The sequence below is a fragment of the Leucopleurus acutus genome (genome assembly GCF_964270905.1).
Source record: "Leucopleurus acutus genome assembly, chromosome: 15".
Classification (NCBI taxonomy): domain Eukaryota; kingdom Metazoa; phylum Chordata; class Mammalia; order Artiodactyla; family Delphinidae; genus Leucopleurus; species Leucopleurus acutus.
The window spans coordinates 5,652,050-5,673,862 of NC_139157.1; the positions used below are offsets into that span (position 1 = coordinate 5,652,050).

General features: G+C 40.2%; 1 protein-coding gene across 1 annotated transcript in view; it reads right to left on the bottom strand.

The window, feature by feature from the left end:
- The window catches only part of PACRG (parkin coregulated), a gene marked incomplete at both ends in the record, with an annotated part of 515,387 nt that overhangs the window by 181,929 nt on the left and 311,645 nt on the right, over nt 1–21,813 (bottom strand). The gene's annotated exons all lie outside the window — the stretch shown is intronic.

Here is a 21,813-nt window from a genome sequence, read left to right on the forward strand (position 1 = left end):
ATCTCACTGTGATTTTCATTACTCTGTTAACTGTTAACAGAGTTGATCATCTCTTTGTTCTTTTTGATTATTTATGCTTCTTCTCTGAATTGCTTCTTCCTATTGGGTTGCTTGTCTTTTTCTTATTTCTTTTTGTATGTTCAGGGCATTAAATCTTTACTATTTTATGTATTGAAATTATTTTGTCCCAATTTGCCATTTGCCATGTAGTTCTATGCTTGGTTTTTTTCTCTTTGTACACGAGTTCTTAGCTTTTATTTAGTCAGATCCATCAATCTTTTCCTCAATGCCTCTTAGATTTTGTGTTGTGGTTAGAAACACCTTCTCCACTCTGACATTATTTAAAAAAATGATCTTATATTTTCTTCTACTATTTTTTATGGCTTTAATATTTTACACATAAATGTTTGCACTACTTCAAAACTATTTGTGGAGTACTGGGAGGTACACATCCTGACTTTATTTTCTTCCAAACACAGAGCAATGAACACAATTCCATTTATTGAATAATTTAACCTTCCCCTACTGATTTGAAATGTCACTTTTACTGAATTTCAGATTTTCATATACTTAGATTCGTTTTCTACTGATTATCCCACATGCCGCGGAGCGGCTGGGCCCGTGAGCCATGGCCGCTGAGCCTGAGCATCCGGAGCCTGTGCTCCGCAACGGGAGAGGCCACAACAGTGAGAGGCCCGCGAACCGCAAAAAAAATAATAATAAATAAAAATAAAAATTAAAAAAGCAAAATTTAATGAAGTTGTTTTAAAGTTGGCCTTTCCCCCTTTTTTCACGTGATTTATTTCCAAAGATTTTTCTTTCTTTTTAAAAATAAAACAGCTCAAGTAGGATGAAGATGAGAAATATGAGTAAGTCAGAGTTAGAAATACATTACTAACTCAGAGAAAAATGTGTAAGTTTGTCTACTTTTTTCTTTTTTTTTTTTGCGGTACGCAGGCCTCTCACTGTTGTGGCCTCTCCCACATGTGGGATCTTCCCGGACCGGGGCATGTGGGATCTTCCCGGACCGGGGCATGAACCCGTGTCCCCTGCATCGGCAGGCAGACTGTCAACCACTGCGCCACCAGGGAAGCCCCTACTTTTTTCTTTTAGGAGATTACCTAAATGTTCTGAATGTTTTATGTTGGAGACTTTTTATTCTTCCCAGTCAAAGCAGAGACCAATGTAGATGCTTACAGTAGGTATCCAAAAGAATAAGAAGCAGCATCAGTAGAAATGACTGCTAATATATCACTTTCTTTTCCCAAATGAACTTTTGCTTTTATTAAAAGAATGTTCTTTTTTTTTATTTTTTATTTTGGACTGTGTCGGGTCTTCTTTGCTGTGCAAGGGCTTTCTCTAGTTGCGGCGAGTTGGGGGCCACTCTTCATTGCGGTGTGCGGGCTTCTCATTGCGGTGGCTTCTCTTTGTTGCGGAGAGGCTCGGGCTTCAGTAGTTGTGGCACGTGGACTCAGTAGTTGTGGCTCATGTCTCTAGAGCATGGGCTCAGTAGTTGCGGCACATGGGCATAGTAGCTGCTCCACGGCATGTGGGATCTTCCCTGACCAGGGCTTGAACCTGTGTCCCCTGCAATGGCAGGTGGATTCTTAACCACGGCGCCACCAGGGAAGTCCCTGAAATGGATGTTCTATAAAGTTAAAACAAACTCAGGAAAATGAGTTCCTCTGACTGAGAAGTGAGGTGAAATTCACATAATAGGTGCAGTGAAGCAAACATAGATTTGCCACCTCAGTGCTGGGTCAGCTGGAAGTGAGAATTATAAGAGAGATCATCAGACCCATGAGATGACAGCAAACAAGAGTGAGGCCCGTCAGTCTGCATCACAGAAGCCCAATAGCAGACAGACACTCATCAAACAGATGTGACTTACCCTGATTTGTAGGCAAAAGGATTAGTAGTATTCAGCAAAGATAGAAGAGTACTCAATGACACTAGATATAAAGCTGTAGCGTATGATAGAGTCTTGCCCAAGGAATGGGAAAGAAACAAAAAATGATAGCGTACAGTGCTTTATAGTTTACAAAGTGCTTTATCATATGTGAGCTTCACAACAAAATAATTGTTTCCATTTTTTGATTAACAAACTGAGTCTCGATGAGGTTAGATAAGAGGCCGAAAAACCAAATTTCAGGCATTCAATCATCCCTGAGAACATCTACTGAGTCAGGTGTGGGTAAGTGTAGCCATTTCTTAAATTTGTAGTGACAACGTTTTCATATTAGGACTTCAGAAAGTTGAAGACTATACCTAACAGTTCTTGAATTTAGAAGTTTTTATTTTATTCACGGAGCAACACTTTGGCCTCATAGACTACTGGTCACACCCCTCCTGACGTTTGGCAGAAGGAATGGGTGGCCAGGGTCTGGTGAGGTGGCCAGGGTCCGATGAGGCATGGTATGGTTCCCATCACAAAGGAATGAGCCCAGGCCTGAGAAATTCTGTGTCTAGCTCACTTCCCCACATCATGGGGATTCTTTAAGCTTCTTCATTACGAGAACTCATCTGGGATGCTATTGAGATCAGCTCTTTCAAACTCTTTGGTTGCAAAATCTTGTCTAAAATCAGTATTATTCAGAAGTCCACAACGTGTAAAAAAACATAAAAGTAGGACTTCTTTGGTTGTGGAGGAGGAGGAAGTCGAGGCAGAGTTCTGTGCACACAGTGCTTAAATGTGCTTAAAAGTGAATGTCTGCACCTCTGCTCGCCTCTTGGCCAACCTTATTAACTGGTCACGTGTCCCATTATCCCAGGGCACTCCTTTTTGTGATGTGAGGACTCTCACACTCTAATAGAATCTTCTGGAGCTAAATGCCTCGCCCTGACAGAGCCACTAAAAGTGGATGTTTCACACGTCGAAGGTGAAGCGGCTAAGAGCAAATGAAATGACCATGTCACACATACTTGGTTTACTCACCTTTCACAGGCAAGAACATGGAGGCGCAGGTAAGTGAATCAGCTTGCTCACATGTCTCACGGCTGCTGAGAGGTGTTGCTGGCATTGGAACCCAGGAGTCCGGCTGCTAGGCCAGGTCTAGTTGCCCCTCTGCAGCTTCTCCCCCTCCCAGTTACCCGACCCTACTGAGCCTTCTCCCAGGCAGCCTCCCACAGGGACTCGGTGCAGCCTTGGATATGTGACTTCCTGCCCCTGAAGGAGCCACGGGAGGGCTCTGCGTGAGCGGGACCCACAGTGTCCACAGGGACACGGGCAGGACACCTTCCCTGCACGCAGTCCCTTGCTGGCTCTGCTCTCATAACTCAGGGTGAGCAGCCCTGGAGGGTGTCCTAGGGAATAAACTAGACTTCTTGAACTTTTCCAGGGAAAGGAAAGGATATAGGAGTGGGTCACTGAAAATAGCCTAAGGCTTTACCTGTTCTGTTTTTAGAGTTTTTCTGAGTCTCTTTGCAAGGGTCACTCTCCCACACGTTTGGGAAGGAAGAGGGATGCGGAAAGGAGAGGGGACAGAGAATCAGCCTCTGCCCTGAATGAAACACTCTTTGGAGCATCAAATCACCAAGAGAATACAACCCTTAGAGGCAGATTTTGCACAGAACTTCTGTTACCTTATTGAGTCAACAAGTTAGGAGCCATATGTCTCCAAAACACGGAACATATTTGTTTACAAACATACATAGCAAGTGACAAGATGTATAGAAAATAAACATGACACCCTCTGAATTTCAAAACTAGCTCTTTACTAGGTTAGCCAATGAAATAGGTAAGGTGAAATTACCCTAAGCTGAAAAAAATATCAAATAACAATTTTCCCTTAAAAGACTCAGAAAGGAGGTTCTATAAGTAAAATATAGTTGCCATGCAGTAACCTTGTTTGTTTGTTTAAATTTCTGTCTTTAAATAGTTGTCATTAACAACAATTAGCAACGTTCTCTTGAACCATGAAGAATGGAGTCTCACTTTTCCCAAGCTGTGCCACACATTCAGATGGAGAAACTTGAAATCAGCGACTCAAAGGACAAACGGTACCATTACCACTGTCGCTCCAGAAAGCTAAGTTATGCACAGCTAGGACACACTGCAAGGGGATGATACACAGTTATTCATATACCCTTTCATCCAAGAATCTGAAACCATTCTCCAGGCGTCACCTCTAATGGGTAGGTAGGTGGGCAAGTATTATTTTACTCTCCGTTGCACAGTGTATAATACCTCGGCAGGCAGCTCACTCCCAGGAAATAATTACTCTTCTCACCACTGTTTCCCCGAACGCACAGAGACTCTATCTCATGCCATGTAATGAATTACTGACAGTCAAGAGCAGACCCTGGGTTTCTATGTCCCATTTAAGACTGGACGTGTATCTTAGCCTTCATCACTGGCAGGGGCTGAGTTCCCTTCAACCTTACTCTAATTTTAAGCTTATAAATGCTGGCGAATCTGTGCCTGTAGATTAAGACAGTTAAACTTCAATGCACTATCCTGTCTGTGATCTTGTCTCCCTCTTCCCAGCTGAACCGTTTGAAAGTCATAGGATCTAATTATGTCTCTGTGTAGTGACATTTACTCCCTTTTCATTAGACACTTTCTCTTGAAACCTCGGAAGTTTCACTCCTTTCACTACCTTTCTGATTTCTTGGAGGCCCTCATCACCCACCCACTCTGTGTCTGATAGAAAACCTCTCTTCTGGGGTCTTCCCCAGGCTGGAGGAGGGAGCTGAGCCTGTGGTATGGGAATACCATTACTGTCCCTGGCAGGAAGAGGATCTCACATTCACAAGTGGGAGTTAGATTGTGATGCTGGCTTCCCAGAGGATTTGGAGGGACCCTAAAAGGATGATTCTAGAAAGCGCTGGATGAGTGTCCCCCCTGAATTCATTCTCCTTTTACCCACATTCTCATTTCACCTCTCTACCTTGGCATTCTCGTGCACATCCCAAATTACACTATTCCTTATCTGGGTGACAGGGACGAAGCCAGCAGGGTGCCAGGCGTGCAATGCCTGCCCTTTCAACTCCTGCCTGATCATGTTCTCTTGGAGGTCCCTGCAGAACCTCAAACTCCTCTGGGGCATCCAGACTGAGCTCAGCTCCCTGCCCTACCACCTCTTTCTTCCCGTGTTCTCTACTTCTGGAAATGCCATCACTATCCTCACACCCACGCCTTTCACAGTCATTTCCGAATCGTCTTTGTCTCTGCACCCCCGTACTTAATTAACTGTTAGTTGGGATGATTTGTCCAGCACTGCTTCTCTGCCCTTTTCCTCCTCTCCATCCTCTCGGGGCAAACTGGAGGTCAGGCCCCGAGCCTCTGACTTAAATCACAGCAATCACAACACAAGAAAAAACCTACTCTCAGTTGTTTCTTTCACAAACCTTCTCTAAGCCGCGGCTAGCATCTGTTTTCTGTTATATGTGGGCCTCTGTTCCTGCTCTCTGCTTTACTACATCCCAGAGATTGCAACCAGGAGTGCTCTGCTCACACTGTGTGGTTCTGGCTCTGATGGCTCAGCATCCAAATTTAGAAAAAACAAACTTGCATCCAAAAGCATCCCCCTCCCCTCCCAGGAAGTTTCCCCTTAGTGGCCTGTAGACGTGTGCCTGCATCTCAGGGTGGGAGGGAGAGTGGGGCTTAAGGTCCCATAGTCAGCCCTTGAGGAAGACCCCAAACGTCCACCAGCACAGGCTGCTGTGTCTTGGGTTGTGTAGCATCTGAAGTAGGCAGCTTGCTTGTAGGGTGTGGATACACAGACAGGCCATGGGGTACTTATTAAACACCAGACGCAGACAAGGAGCTGAAACTGAGTGCGAGACACAAGTTTTATTTCAATCTCATGATCTCTTCTGACTGTGATTCCAGAGTTGAATGGCACGTGGGGTGGATGGAAGGGGACCTGGCCTGCTCTTTGGACCTGATTGAATCTGAGTGTTAGGTATAGACGTGTGACGATTTTGCCATAAAACTGTACCCTCATTCTGCTTACTTTTATTCTCAACTCAAGTCAGTCAGATCAACTGGCTTCCTTCAATCCTGCCCAGGTTATTTTCTCCCCAACCGATAATTTTTCAAACTATCCCTCTATCAGGTTACGGGAATTATGGAAGGTGTGCAGTCTAATATAGACTGCACGCCTTCAGTGCAGTGAAAATCAGTTCACTCTCAGAATCCGTCACTCTCAAGATGCTTTTCTGATTAACTAAAAACATTTGCCATCTCCATAGCATATACATCGTCACCTCTGGGCAATTTTAATATCAATTAAAGTATAAAGCACCTCTCTCCTTTTCCAAGGTCCAGGCTGGTCCCCTGGAAGATAAAGTGCATCATCCCCTCTACTGGTCCCACAGCTGACCTTCATCATAGAACCCACCCCAGCACACAAAGGCCGTATCTTCTTTTCCCATGCAGCTCTGGAATCCAGCAGATTCCAGAGAATCTGGAGATCCAAGGTGTCTATTTGTACGTAGGGTATTTGGGTGATTGACTGATTATTTCAATGGTTGATTACAATCCTAAAATGTCCATGTCACTGGGATGTCACCAACTATTATTTAAAGAATTTTTTTTAACAGGTCTATGATGAAGTCCCTTGACTAGCCTACTGTTACTGTTAAGAGAAATTCTTACCTAACTTTTAAATCTAACAAGCCACTTCCATTACCTTCCCCGTAACTCTCTTACCTATGCAATCAAACAACTGGTTTAAGTTTTAACTATGTGTGTTCAATTGTAGTTAATTAGCTATGTCAGTAATGATGCAAACACGAGGGTCATTAAGAAGTAGCTTTCAACCGCCTGCTTTTTAAAATTCCTCAATGAATTTAATAATTTGATACAGGTATTACCTAAATACGCAAACCCAAGTGAAAACATGGGTTATCAGAAAAGAAAAATTAGGGTGTAAAAATCTTAAAATTCAGAACATGACTCATTTCTAAAAATGAGTGCCCCTCGGGCATTCAAATATATGATTCAATTTGTTAAAATCTGATTTACATACTACGTGCCAGGAACACGTTTATTAGGTAAAGTGAGATACACCTAAGCTGCAAAGCACATTCTCCAAAGAGAATTGGTTAATACAGTCAGAATAAAAACTAGGAAGGAACGAGAGCAAGGCTTAGCATGAAATCTCACCGATTATTTCGGAAGAACACAGGTACTGCATTAAAGAGTACAGAAGTCATAGGAATGTTCTGTAACAAGGAAACATCAAGACAGCCATTGGTTCTCTGACACCAACCATAAATGTGCTTCAGAGAGAGGGGTTTGGAAAAAACTCTTTGAATGGACTCAATTAGGCGCTTCAAACCAGAGCAGAATGCCTCCTGTTGGTTCTAAGTGTACGCAGTTATTAAGCTTGAAGGTGGAATACTATTTTGTCCCAGGCAGTTCAACGAGCTGTGTGCATTTTGTTTGCATAAACGCTTCATTATGCATAAATTCGGCAGACATGCCCCGTATTTACTTCACATTTATGAAAAGAAACTCCTTATCAATGGCCTCGATATTAATGTTCCTCACCCTGCAGTACGGAAATCTCATTGATTTTGCTGCTGTTTACAAGAGGACCATAAAACCCAGAAACTATTGATTTCAGCAGCTCAACTGTGAGATGGAGCTGGGCAATTGGGATGAGTTACAAGGGAAGAGGGAGGGGAAACCAGGGGTGCTGTGCAGTGGGAACCAGGTCTTTCCTTTCTTGGGTTCTGGAGTAAAAGGCTCCGCACAAAGTGGGTGGTGAGAAGCTATGGGAAAAAATTATTTGATGATAAATGGCAACCAGCTCTGAGGATGAAGAGAAGGAAAACAGACAAGAGAAGCAGAAAGAGAATCTTAAGGACATATGAGTATGTATTCTTCCCACTTGCTCACTGAAGAAATACACAGAGGAACTGAATGACTCACCTAGGGTCATACAACCCCCAAGACAGAGCCGTAATTGAACCCAGTTCTCCTGATCAGCTACACAATGGTCCTTTCAAGAGGTTGCTTCCTTCATTTTTTTGATCTCAGTTAGCTGGTTCGAGCCAGCACAACATGTCTGCAGGGCTGATCAGCAAAGTGTTGCCACTCAGTCAATCCAGTGGCTGCTTCAATGGATTGCTAGAGGAAGATGATGTGCAAACAGGGTCTAAACCTGAACATGACGTTCTGTAGTCCCTCTCAACCTTAACACATAACCTGTGTTGCCTGGGCTGCCTAAGGAGCTCCATGGGGAAGAGGGCAATGTGACCACCAGGAGTCTCAGGGACGAGCAAAGCAGGCCCTGCTGGGCTGTACTTGCCAGCCTGGCGGGATGCTTCTCAAGGTCACCTAGTGAAGGCACTCGGTGTCAAGGTCACCTAGTGAAGGCACTCGGTGTCAAGGTCACCTAGTGAAGGCACTTGGTGCGGCGCCTCTGGCCACGAGTGCCCAGTGCTGCTTGCTGCTATCACCAACATCATCATCGCCATCGCTCTGAGTTTATGAGAATGAACTTACGTTTGTGCTTTGGTTTAACTTCACTACTCTATATTTGGGGTTTGGAACAGTGCCTGGCACATATAAAGCATTCGGTAAATATTACTGAATAAAGGAATGAGTGAATGGCTTTCTCTATAACGTGTGTCCGAGAAGCAGCAAGAAGGAGAAAGCTAATTCCACCCAGCCTGGCTTCACAGTTCTGAATAAGGAGGTGAAACAATGGCTTAGCAGCCTTTGATAGACATATTATGTTTCTCTCTGCCCTTTCTCTGCCCGAATCTGTGAAGATGGGCCTACTTCTTTTCTTTTATGGATTTTTTTCCCATAAATATACCTTCTCACAACCCGAACCAACATAATCTCTCCACCCGAGAAATAGCAGTGACCATGATTCATCTTGTGGTTTTCCCGCCATCGCTATAAAACTACCATTCACCTTTGATGTCCCTCCAGTCGTCCAAGCACATACTTGACTTTGTGGGAAACCTCAGGCTCCAACCCCCTCTCATTCTCACTATGGAGGAGGCAGTTTCTTGCCTGAGTACTTCTTCAGAAAAGGCTTCCATAGAACCACAGATAAAGTCATCATGCAAAGCAAAGGTGTTTTGTTTTGTTTTGTTTTTTAATTAGGAATCCCTTCTTATTTATCTGTCAACATTCAGTGAGTTGACATATTTCTTCTTCTACAAAAGTGTCATTTGTCCCAAGAGCACATATGCTGAAGCATCAAAGTATTGGGAGAGGAGTTGCCTAGGGAGTTGAATTCTCTCTTTTCCATGATAGCTAGTACTAAGAGAATGTCATGAGACTATAAAGATAGAAATATTGAGAAAGAAAGAAAAGAAAAACACAACCTACTAGCACAAGTGTGTCCAGCATATTTTAGACTGGAGACTATGTGTTTCTGGAATTGCAGGGAGGTTTCCCAATTTGAGACAGAACAAGAAATGTGAGTTTTGCTGCCTGGAGAACAAGGAAGAATTCACTGTATTAGACAAGGTTTAATACTAATGCCCTGAACTAGAGCAGTGGCAGTGGGGGTGGCTGGTAATAGGGGGGCAGAAATACAGTTGCAAATGAGAAAGTAATAAAATTGCTAAGTGACTGTACTTTGGAGTGCAAGGGAAACAAAATATTGAAAGATTATTCCATTTGTTTTTTAAAAGAAATTGTCTGGTAGAGAAATCTTACATATAATCACAGATTTTCTTTGGCAATGTGAAACATGTCTCTGAATCCAGCTTGCTGGGCTGTCCAATAAAAATGCTTTTAACCCAAAACAATCAAGGTGTCAGCATGTTTGTTGAAGTGTTGACCCAGTGCTCTGCCATACTGATATTTTGCTTTCAGGCCAAAACAGCGATCTAAGTTTCATCCTGAGGAGACAACAGACTTACATGTATTGAATTTGTATGGACAGCTTTGACCTCAAACAGTATCACTTATACCAAGCTAAAACTCAGGTAACAGAGGACTATTCACAATGATAGACGTTTTCACATTTTGAGGGACACAAGATTACTAATAATAGTATACTTTGAAATGCAAAGTTGTGTAAGAAGAAACAACCAAACGTCAAACAATGTATTAGGATTTTGGAGAAATTGATAGAAAACAGGAGAAACAAGGAGATAAAGCACAGCAAAGAAATGTTGTATCGAAATGTCAACATGAGAAAGTAATTAATACTGCATCTTAATATATTTGGAATATGACAAAGTAAAAGTATACCTTGTTCAAACTCAATAAAAACAGGTACACAAGAAGAAATTATACCAAGAAACCTGTGAAAGCCATGAAATAAAGAGGGGCCTGGATACAAGGAGAGCATCTGAGTGAGAACTACATAGTCGAATGAAGACCAAAGTGGAAAAGTCATAGGAAGGAAGGTTTTGCTTAAATATAGGAAAACATTTTTTCAGTTAAGCTGTTCAAAAATATTAGTTGCACTATAATGCTGTGAGACCACGTGATTCAGGGGGTTTAAGCAGAGGTCAGATGGCCACTTGTTGAAGGGTGTTCTATTTGGAGACCCACCATAGATGAAACAAGGCCCTTCTGATACAGTCAAGGAGCCTTTTGTCTGTCATCTTCATTACATTTTGCGGCCTTTATTTTCAATGCACCCCTTCTTTATATCTCCAGTTAAAACCGACGGCTCTATCGATATTCTTTCTGTACGTTTTCAGTGTTTTTCCATTTCTCATCATATTTTTTTTTAGATTTTCCAAACAATGAGAATCCTTCTGATTTTAGATTTTAATCTCCCTATCTACTAAAATTTCTTCTGTGCTTCTAATCATATTCATTGTTCTCTTTCTTTTCTCTCTTTCTTTCTCTCAGAATAACTGCATATTTAAGCTCAAGATCTAGCAAGCCATAATTTATAGGGAATGACTTTCTCCTTGATCATTATTAGCAACTCATCTTCCCCGAACTTATAAAAGTGAAACTAGGGTTTTTTCCTCACTCCAAGATACAATTAATTCACATCTTTCAATGGACAAATCTTATAAATTCTTCTTTCTAAAGTGCATTTCTTGCAATTGTCTTGAATCGTCTCAAGTTAAGTCTTGCTGACGATGAGGACTTCTGTGCAGAAACTAACACTGTCAGCAAAATTGTCTTTCTACACAAAGAACAAACTACTGCACATGAAGAACTGTACACTTCAGAATAAAATTTCTCACTTTTAAAAGCTACCCATGTTATCATGTCCAAGTGGTACTTTAGGTTGGATTTATAAATTCAGCAAAGTGTATGCATGCTGTATTAACTACTATAAAAGAGCTTTAATAAATATATAATATGTGATATAAAATTTTTGATTATATATATGTTATATATCTGGTGAAGTCTTTTATAAATTATATCCACATAAAAAAATTTCATCCTATTGCATAAATAATGAATTTGAGTCTAGTTTTTGTCTAAGATCAATGTCACTTGATATTTAAAAAAATAAATCATAGGAAATAACTAGTATTGAATGGTACTTTTTTTTCATTTAGTATTAAGAATGAAAAAACAGTCTTTGGAACAAGCTGCAAGTTTAAGAGTGTTACTAGTTGAACATGGCTGGTTTAAACACTGGAAGATGAAATCAGTATATTGGAATGACTTGTCTAACACGCTGTAATAAGATACCTTATTAGGTGCAGTTGAAATACTGAGTATTCCTGAAATGGAGAAAACTATAGAAGTTATCACTTTTTGTTCCTCTTCCCATTTGAATAATGCTCTCGGTGCCTTTTACTGACTGACAGTGTGCAAATTACTTAATCCCTCTGCCTTCATTTCCTTATCACTTAAATTAGATTAAGGATACTTTCTTCCTCCTGGGTTTGTGTAGATTAAATGAGATGATTCATTAAAAGTGTTTAACCCAGTATCTGGCATATTGCCGTAGAAACATTAGCTAACTATTAGCTATTGCTAACAGTTAAGTAATACAAAAAACTTGGGACAAATTAATAAATAATCTCACTAAAAAAATTAAAAATAGGAATATCTACTCTAAAAATATAATTGGCAGAACAGTTCTGTGAGACATATTAATGAAAGACATAGTTTAGACAAGTAATCAATTCTAAGAATGCATCAATTTTTAAGAGAAGAGATTTCTAAGTTTCCCTGATTGATTTGACAAAGATCACAGGATCATGTCACAACATTGCATATTAATTCATGGCCTTGATAACAGAATTCTAAAAAAGTTTATATTCCTGGTGTAAAACACTTCAAACAGCATACCCTCTATAGAACATTCCATTTTTTCAATGACTCAGTGTTGAACCACTTCACCTGAACATAGCATTTATAGATTTAACTGTATCAATGGCCACTTTTTTTTTTTTTTTTTTTGCAGTACGCGGGCCTCTCACTGTTGTGGCCTCGCCCGTTGCAGAGCACAGGCTCCGGACGCGCAGGCTCAGCAGCCATGGCTCACGGGCCCAGCCGCTCCACGGCATGTGGGATCTTCCCGGACCGGGGCATGAACCCGTGTCCCCTGTATCGGCAGGCGGACTCTCAACCACTGCGCCACCAGGGAAGCCCAATGGCCACTTTTTAAAACTTTTCGAACTTTAAGCACTTCTTTTAGATTTTAGTTGAACATCTTTTGAACATCTTTTGATCCATGTTTTGGCTCAAAACATCTTTTGAGCCAAACAAATCAAGCCATTGTAGCTTCAAAAGGAATAGCTAAATGCTAATAATTTTAATTGCATAATTTCAGAGTCAATTTTATATTATACTTGCCAAGGATTTTCAACCAAGAAATATAACAGTAATTACCTTAGAATTTGTCTTCCAATTACAATCTAAGGGTGTTAAATCTTCAAATGTGTTAGATTGTATCTCACAAGTTTTTATAATGGAAATTCTTGCATTACAAAGCTATCGTTTAACACAGGCATACGTGGTAGATTATGCATTGGGCATGGAAATTTTTTATTTGAGAAACTTAGCTATATCAATACTAAAATCATTTTTATTCTAAATGATTATTACCCTGAATGGTTTTATTTGGAATGAATTATGCTTTCTTTTTAAAATATGGGAAACTAAGAGAAATTTAATAATGCAATCAATTTTCTAGTAAAAGTAGGCAGAAAATTCTAAGAAAAAGTAGGCTAGTTTTCAGAAACAGGTTCATAGAAGTTCTTCTCTGTAACTCAGGGGTAAGGGTAGATAAACGTCACATTTTAGACTACTTCATAGATAGTATAAGAACACTCGTCCTGTGAGTTATTAACAAGATTAGGAGAACACTGTTCTCTGTAATCTACAACTGTGCTGAAATCGAAATATTGATTTGGCCAAATAAATGAAGAATAAATGGCAAGAGCAATTTTTAATCTCTATTCCTATTGTTATTTGGAAGAATTACTGGGGGGACTATGGGATTAGTTAGGATAAAGAGACTGTGAACTGCTCCACCTAAAACAAGTGGTCTTTTCTTAAAGAATTGTGTTTGAAAAACAAAAACATTCTGCAAATTAAATTTATACTTGCTCTATAACTTATTAAAATTTTTCCAAATCAATGTAATAATCACATGGAAGTCATTATTTTAGCTTCCCCCATCAAGTAATTCTGAAATAAACATCAAACATCACTAGCCAATAAAAAACAATCCAAATTTATCAAGCAAGGAAAATTTATTAAATTATGAGTTTAAAAATTATTAGGCATTAGCTATATATACAATTTAGTAACTACATCCTTAACCTGTCATGTGAACACTGAATTGTTTTGCTTTGTCTATAATAATAAATACAGTTAAACTGTTCTTATAATGTCTATTTTTTTCTACTTTCCTAATTTCATTATAACGCTATCATTATTTTGTTCTACTTTCCTTATAAAGAAGACTTAAAGTTCTATTATTTGTTTCGGGTTATGATTTCAAATTTATTGTTCTGAAAAGTAGCTCTTTTTGAGATTAAAAAAATTAAGCTTAGTGAAGACTGAAGCCCATAACTGGTTTCACAATGTTAATTTCTCGACTATCAGCATCATGTAGAGAGTATTGTATAGAAATTGAGCTATATCTATTTTCGCATCCATTAATGTACCCCCCAAAATTCCTTTGATTTTAAAAATGCATGTGCATGTCCATGTTCATGCAGATTCTAGTTATATAATTTAGCTATACATTTTTGATGGATGTTACTTTTATAAAGTACCATGTATTCTAAAGTATAGTCTTTGGTATGGCCTCTTCACCCTCTATCATCTTGGTCCATTCCCAAGAAATGGGTAGATACACTGGCCAAGAAATCATAAGCAGGGAAAAAAGAGATTCTAACCCTCTTAGAAAACAAAATAAACACATTTTGAATCAAACTAATTTAGTTTTGAATCTTGACTGCTTCTGAATGACCTGGGGTGAAGCACTAAAATACTTCCATTGTTTGTAAACTGGTCTTAATACTTGCTTTATATGCTGGTTGTGAAGCTTAGGTTAGATGAGGTACAGGAAAACCCCAAAGAGAGTGGATTGGGGTGTGGTGTTCATTCCATTCATGATAGTTTATTTTTCATGTTCAAGATAGCTGATGCCTCACTTTGCAAGTCGAATTAGACTCAATGTATTTAATTAAGTCACTTTTTAAAAATTTTTACATTTCTGATTCAGGATGCTAATAGTGCATCATAGTTTAATTGGAAACACATTTTCTTTCTCAAGGAGGCATAAAATATAAAATATTTTTAACACTTGATTACATCTGGATTTAATGAAATATGGTAAAGTGCTTCCACATATTTTTTGAAATGTACTCTAGGGAGTAACTTTCTTCTAGAAAGACCTGGTCCTCAAGGTGATTATACTATGTATACTGCTTTAATCAATAATTGTGAGAAGGAATGCCACTGGATTAAAAATACATATTTGAACTCCTTCTGGCAAAAAGAGTGAAGTTACATTAGAGGGTTAGTTAATACTCTATGTTTGATGATGCTTTTAATCAGGTGAAACTGCTGCTAGTTTTCTGTGTTCAGAGTTTTTCTCAAGCTATTATTGATCACTACTCCACAATAGAAACTGATGATATGAAAACATTTTTGCTTTATAATGCATATGAATTTGTGGGGAAGATTAGCAACAGCTGCTTTGATCTGACAGCATATAATAATTGTTAAAGTGGATCAATGAAATGTCAATTTATTTCAGTACATTAAATAAAAGAAATCTGTTGATCAGAACTGCCTCAGAACCCCTATTTCTGGCAAAGCAATTTACATTTTCAGAGTATCTGGCACTCAGGTTTGGAAGTAGGATCTATTGATTTCTGAGGTCTTGGCTGTGACTCATTTCTGTCATATGACCTTAGGCAAATCATTTGATCCAGTTCTTAGCTTCTTCATCTGTAAAGCAACTATAGCAATTCTAAAAACAATACTTCCCTGTCCTTTCTATTGCTGGCCTGTGGGAATTTTAGGTATGTTGATGGAATTACTCAGGAAATGAAATATACTGTCAGTGACAAGGAACATAAGGTAGGAGAGAGAACACCATTGGCTAACGGACTAATTGGCTGCAGATGCTGTTCTTTTATCACTGGCTAATCTTTTGAAAGGCAGGTTGAACTTCTTGACTTTATTCTCCACTTATATATGAATCATCAAATCCTTAGATAATGTGATTCAACTCTGAGATAACAATAAAACCTTTAAACTCTGTGTCTTGTCACACCCATTCCAAGTTTTGCACATCTGCAGTCTTCTCTGAGTTTTTCATGGGAGTGTAGACCTGTGCTACCTTTGCAAAGATTTTAAGAAATAGGTTCATTTTGTGTCCTCTTGAACATATACTTCAAGGTTCCAGTCATGGCCATCTGGACATCAACTTTTGGGTAACTTCATCCAAAGACACAATTCTAAAGATGTCCCCCATGATTCCAGTCCTCTTGTTATTCAATCAAACACTAGTCTAGGTACTGTACTGCTGTTAGAGACTTTGTAGATGGTCTTAAAATAGGGAGATTATCCAAGATTATCTTTGTGGGCCCTATGTAATCACATGAGCCCTTAAAAGCAGCTGAGATGTGGCAGGGGGGAGTCAGAGAGATTAGAAGTATGAAAAGGATTTGAGCTGCCACTGCTGTCTTCAAAGATGAAGGGGGCCGTGAACCAGGGAAGGTGGGCAGCCTCTAAAAGTTGAGAGCTACCCAATGTTTATAGCCAGCCTGGACATGGGGATTTCAGTCCTACACCCACCTGGAACTGATTTATGCCTGGAAGTAAGATTCTTCTCCAGAATCTCTATAATGAATGCAGGGTAGCTGACACCTTGATTTCAGCCTTATTAGATTTTTATCATATTACCTAATCAAGCCCATTGGACTTCTGATCTACAGAACTGTGACGTAGGCAAATGGGCGTTGTCTAAGCAGCTAAATTTGTGGTGGTTTGTTATGGTGGCAAGAGTAAATGAATACACTATCCATCCATCCATCCATCCATCCACCCAATCCAACTACTTAGCAAATATTTATTGAGCTAAGAATGGCCAGGATCTTCTCTTGAGCTGATGATAAAGCAGTGACACAGAGATAAAAAGTTCTTGTCTTCATGGAATTTATGTTCAAGTAACAATACCCATATATTCAAAAAGACCCTAGAGCTCCTAGCTCATTGCTGTTTGACCCCATAGGCCTATTTGATTAGAACAAGACTACACCTATCAGGCATTCCTGATGATGGAGAATGCACCAGATGAAGTATTGTCCACCATGGCCTAAGTCATATGCATTTAGATGCATATGACTCAAATCTAGTTGGTTGGTAGTTTCAAGACAATCTCAGATGCTCTTTGCTTGAGTTTATAAACACAATACACATATCATAATGTAGTTCTTAGCAAAGGTTTATCAGAAATTACATATAATGGAGCTCCTAGCAAAGATTCAGCAAAAATTGGTCATAGAAATTCTAAGAGACAGCTGATTAACAATATCTGGTGACTATGGTTAACAGCACTGTCTTGTGTTTTTGAAAGTTGCTAACACTATAGATCTTAAAAGTTCTCATCACAAGGAAAACAAATTTGTAACTATATGAGATGATGGATGTTAACTAAATTTAATGTGGTAATTATTTCACAATATATACATATATCAAATCAATTTTGTGTACCTTAAACTTATAAATTATATGTCAATTACATGTCAATAAAACTGAAAATCAAAACAAAACAAATCACATTAGTTGAAGGTTGTCCACAGTGGGAGTTTCTTCTTATGATCTCCCCAGGAATGGATATGTGTAGCTAGGACTAAGGAAGCTGATTCCCCCATTCTTCTACAAGAAGATAATGGTAATGGTGGTAAATCTGAACCTTTATTACATAGCTCACTATTTCATTTGCTCAGAAAATGCATTAAGTCTAAGCAGCACTCTTCTTCCCATTGAAGAGTCTCAACAAGTCTACCATCAAATCTAGGATTTTATTTTTCTAAATTTGTGCCCTCACCTCAGGGCCAAGTTACTAAAGAGTGCAGAAGAAGGGGAGGGTGTATGGTCATAAGGAACCTCAAGTTTGCTTTTTTCTGAGGGTGGAAACCTCCTTCGCTCCTTGGGTCTCCCGTGGAGGTACGCATTGATTCAGGGACACGGGGTACGGCTGCAAAGGAGTCTGATGCGTTTGGTAAGTGGAATATAGCTGCATGGCAGCACACTTTCAATCTTCTAAGGATTTTTAGGAGGTTTTGCTGTGCTGGCACATAGTAAACACTTGATTTTTTTTTTTCAATGAATGATGTACTTTGTTGTCCTCCCTTTGGCATCCTCCAAATAACTAGTAAAAACCACATCATTCTCTATGGCTTTGGAGTTAGCCTAATGAACTTGTCTTTCTGGAGGTAGTGAGACCAGCCTTAAGGGGAGATCAAGAAGGCCCAGTGTACCATGGCAAGCAACGGAGACAGCTCAGCAGGTGTGTAAGAAAGGTGGACATGTGAGCAGGTTTTAAAAGGCTTGTCATCACACTCTTCCCCCTCATTCCACTGCTGCTTAAAATCCTCACAGAAACTTTCAGACGTTTTAGTTGGTCATCACAAAAATATAAATATTGCCCTGCTTCCCTCTGAATATCATCATTCTATATTCACAGATCATAAGGAACATGGAAAGGATAACACATATTCTTCTTCTAGACAGACCTACGTCTCAGCCACCTGGTTAGATGGTTATTTATGATATTTATAACAAATCAACCTACTCACACAAGCACAGATAATAATCAATGATTTGTGTTACAAGACCTACGAACTCCTCAAAACCCTTTAAGTGTATAAATAAATACCCAACTTTCTTGGAGGTAAAAACAAAGCTTGAAATAGTGGGAAAATTACTGGGCAATAATCCTGTTATTATGGCCCAATTACTGCTTTTAAATTTTAACTATTATATCATTAATTTGCTTTTTAGTTTGTGATAAAGATAACTTCAAGGCTCAAGAGATAAATTTTAAGAAAAAAATATAGGGCTCATTTGGGGGAAGTAAAGGCAGGATTGTAATAGGTATGCAAAACCTAAAAGTCATTGAAAGGAAAGTCATTTTTTGTTCATTGCTATCTCAAAATGGATATAAATAGGCTCACAAAAAGCTCATATTAAAGTATTGTGTTTTAGGGAAAAGAAAGTAAACTAATCCTGGAAGGATCCAAAGAGAACTTACTCATAACAACACTGCCATCATTACTTTTTTCTTTATACTTGGAACATTAATTCAAGATGTGCATGACAATATAATACAGAAAGCAGGCAAACAAAGAAATATCAATAATATTTGCAGTTTTTCTAAGGAAATATGTCTACTGTATTTTTCAATTCCTCCTTCATTGATGGTTAAGCTTATGTTGAGCTATATACATTTCTTCCCGTCAATATGAAAAGTATAGATTTTTGAGGAGGACAATATAAATGGAAAGCTGATTTCATACTAAGTGGAAAATGCCTCCTACAGTTTTGTGTTTGGCTCAAGTAAACGGAAGCCAGTGCAGTGTGGGGTTGAGATGGAAACTGTGGGAACATGGGGTGTGAGGCCAGCACTTCAGCAGCCGCGGGACTGAGGGCTTTCAGAGGACCAGTTCCACAACCGGACAGATCAGGCTTTTAAAGAGAGACACGTAGTGAGAAGACAGCGAGATTCCTCTAAAGGGCGCTGTCGCTGTGCTCTGGGCCAACCCCACCCTGCCGGAGGTGCCATCTGGAGAGCCCTGGGTGCTCTAAGGCGACATGAGAAGACCCGGGTCTTCCTCACAGTTGAGAAGATGATGGAGCCCGCGAAGCAGGACTGGAGGGTATGGGCTCCAGAATTTCCAGCGCGCAGTGTGAGTGAGCGTGTTTTCCCTATGGGAGGGAGCGCTGGTGCCGGGTCATCTCCCTGCTGGATGACACGGCTTCCGGGGCTGGGGGGGGGGGGGGGCGGGACCCTGAGCACTGGAAGCGGAGGTGAATGCAGGAAATCGGGCGGCGGAGGGAGGAATCACAAGTGAACATCCAGAAGAGAGAGTCACGTCCGGGGCGGGGAGAACCAGACCAGGACCGCGTGAGTCAGCAGGAGCTTCTGCTCTCCTCGCAGCCCGCCTCCCCCACCCTGACCGTCCAGGGCAACGTACAGGGCAGGAAAAGAGAGGTGAAGCCCTTGTCCCACTGCCAGCGTCCAGCCTGAATCAGATCCGAGCTGGGAGAGGGGAGAACACTTGAGGGTAGATCAAGTTTAGAGTTCTGATCAATCTGTTAAAGAAGGGATTCTAAGCACTGGAATTGTGTGTGTGACTCAAAATACCTGAGGATCCCATGCGTGAGTGGAACCACGAAGGCCCCTGCTAAGTTTTATGCAGTGTCAGGGCAAGGCTCCCCCACTGAATAAACCTCATTTTTTGGTCTCCAACCCCCTTTTAAACTTGCCTTTTAATTGTGTCATGAATAGCGACTATTCAATACAACAATTACACTGGTGACATTCTTATTTTCTCTGCAACGTCCACAGAGAGACCTCTAAAAAGTCATTTACGGGTGCTCCTGAAAGATTTGCATATAAAGGAAAATGAGAATGAGACCTTAATTATCAGCAAATCCACAATAGGTGATATTTTAGGTGATTTTAAAAGTACCAATTATGATCCGGCTGCATATAGGAGCCTCCTTAAATTACAGCTTTAGAAATCACTATATGCTTTCTTGGTCAGATTAAGTAAAACTTTCTGTTGCATAAACAGAAAAGAACACTTTTCTCTTGGGCTAATATCCACATTTGGGACCCACCTTGAGCCTTTAAATACATTAAAGCATGTTATACAGACTTCTGGAGGCATATCTCAAAAGCCTTGGCTAGCTGGTGGAAATCTCCTATTCAGAAGCGTGCCAGTTTCCAGTGAGCAGTGACGATGCCAGTGGCCTAGGAAGGACTGGGAACCAGCTGGGATCAAATCACTTTGTGGATCCTCTGCGGAGTACCTCAGAGGGGGTGCGAGGGGTGACAAAACACACACTGCAAACATAGCTTGGCAGACAGATTAAGAAATGGCCAGTTGTCCCCACTCTCTTCCTGCATCTGCCCCAGCCCACCCCGGGCTAGTTGAGGCGATAAACCCAGGAAATAAAATCTACCCAGCATAAGAGATTTCGGAAAGACCTACATCAGAGGACTCCATTCTACAAATCACAGGGGGATCAGGGGAGGTTCCTGGGAGGACGTGATGTTTGGGTTTGCTTCTGGTGCTGTTTCCTGAGAGTCTTTGGACTGGTTTTAGGTTGCCCTCAAGGTCAAGAATCAGGGTGTAGGCCATGTGGCCCATTCCAACTAGCAGGTCAATCCTTTCTTTCCATTATGAAATTGATTTTTTTATGATTAACTATGCAAATTCGATCCATCAAACTTGCCTCTGGTCCGGAACTATCAAGATGTGCCTGGGAGGTGAATTTGTCTGCAATTCGGAGTTCTTCTGACAGTCTGATCCCTTTAGGTGAAGTTACACATGGTGGGAGCAGTGGTAAAACCAGAATGATGTAGCAAATGCAAGTGAACCTGGGACGCCCAGGATGAAACTTGAACACTAAGATTTGGAAAGATTCATAAAAAGAAACTGCAAATATAAAAGCAATTTAGAAACTGAAAGCAGTGTCTGTCTTGGGAAGAGGCTGGGTTTTCAATAGTACATCAGGGCAGGCAATTCTTCGTAAATTTCTGGTTTACCAAGGTAAAGCTGTTTGATTAGGTAAATACTTCTGCCCTCTTCTGAAATGAATTAGGAAATCCAAAGAAGGAACTAAAACTATCTTCCAGGGGAGGGAGAGTGGAACAGTAAAAGTTTATCTCTGATGGAATATTTCTGCAAGTCGGAACTATTAGCATCTAGAAAACAATGCATTGTATTTCTGACTGCTGGCACATTAAAAAAAATAGATTCTTGAACGTTTATTTTGCATCTAATCACCTTACTAAATTATCATATTAATTCTAATAGATGCCACTTAACTTTCTTTGAAGGAACACAAAACTACATACATATAGTTTTCTCCACAACCTCGTGATGCAGGTGACAGACTTGTAACCCCTGCTAATCTGTAAAGCAATTTCACTCACATTTCATCATCTATTCCCCTTACCCTCATGCTGCCCACACTCCTACAAAATGATCTCCTGCAGTTCTCTGCGGGTCAATGAGCAGTTTTTCATCTACAACTTGCTTTTCAAAGGAAGGAGATTAAGGTGCAGAGTAGTTATGTAACCAGTCCAAGGTCATAAACCCTGAGCCAGGATTCAAACTCAAGCAACCCTGACACAGAAACTTTGCTCTTGAACACTCTCCCATCTCTTGTTTTTCCACACATTGTCCCACCTGTCCTGGTTCACAAGC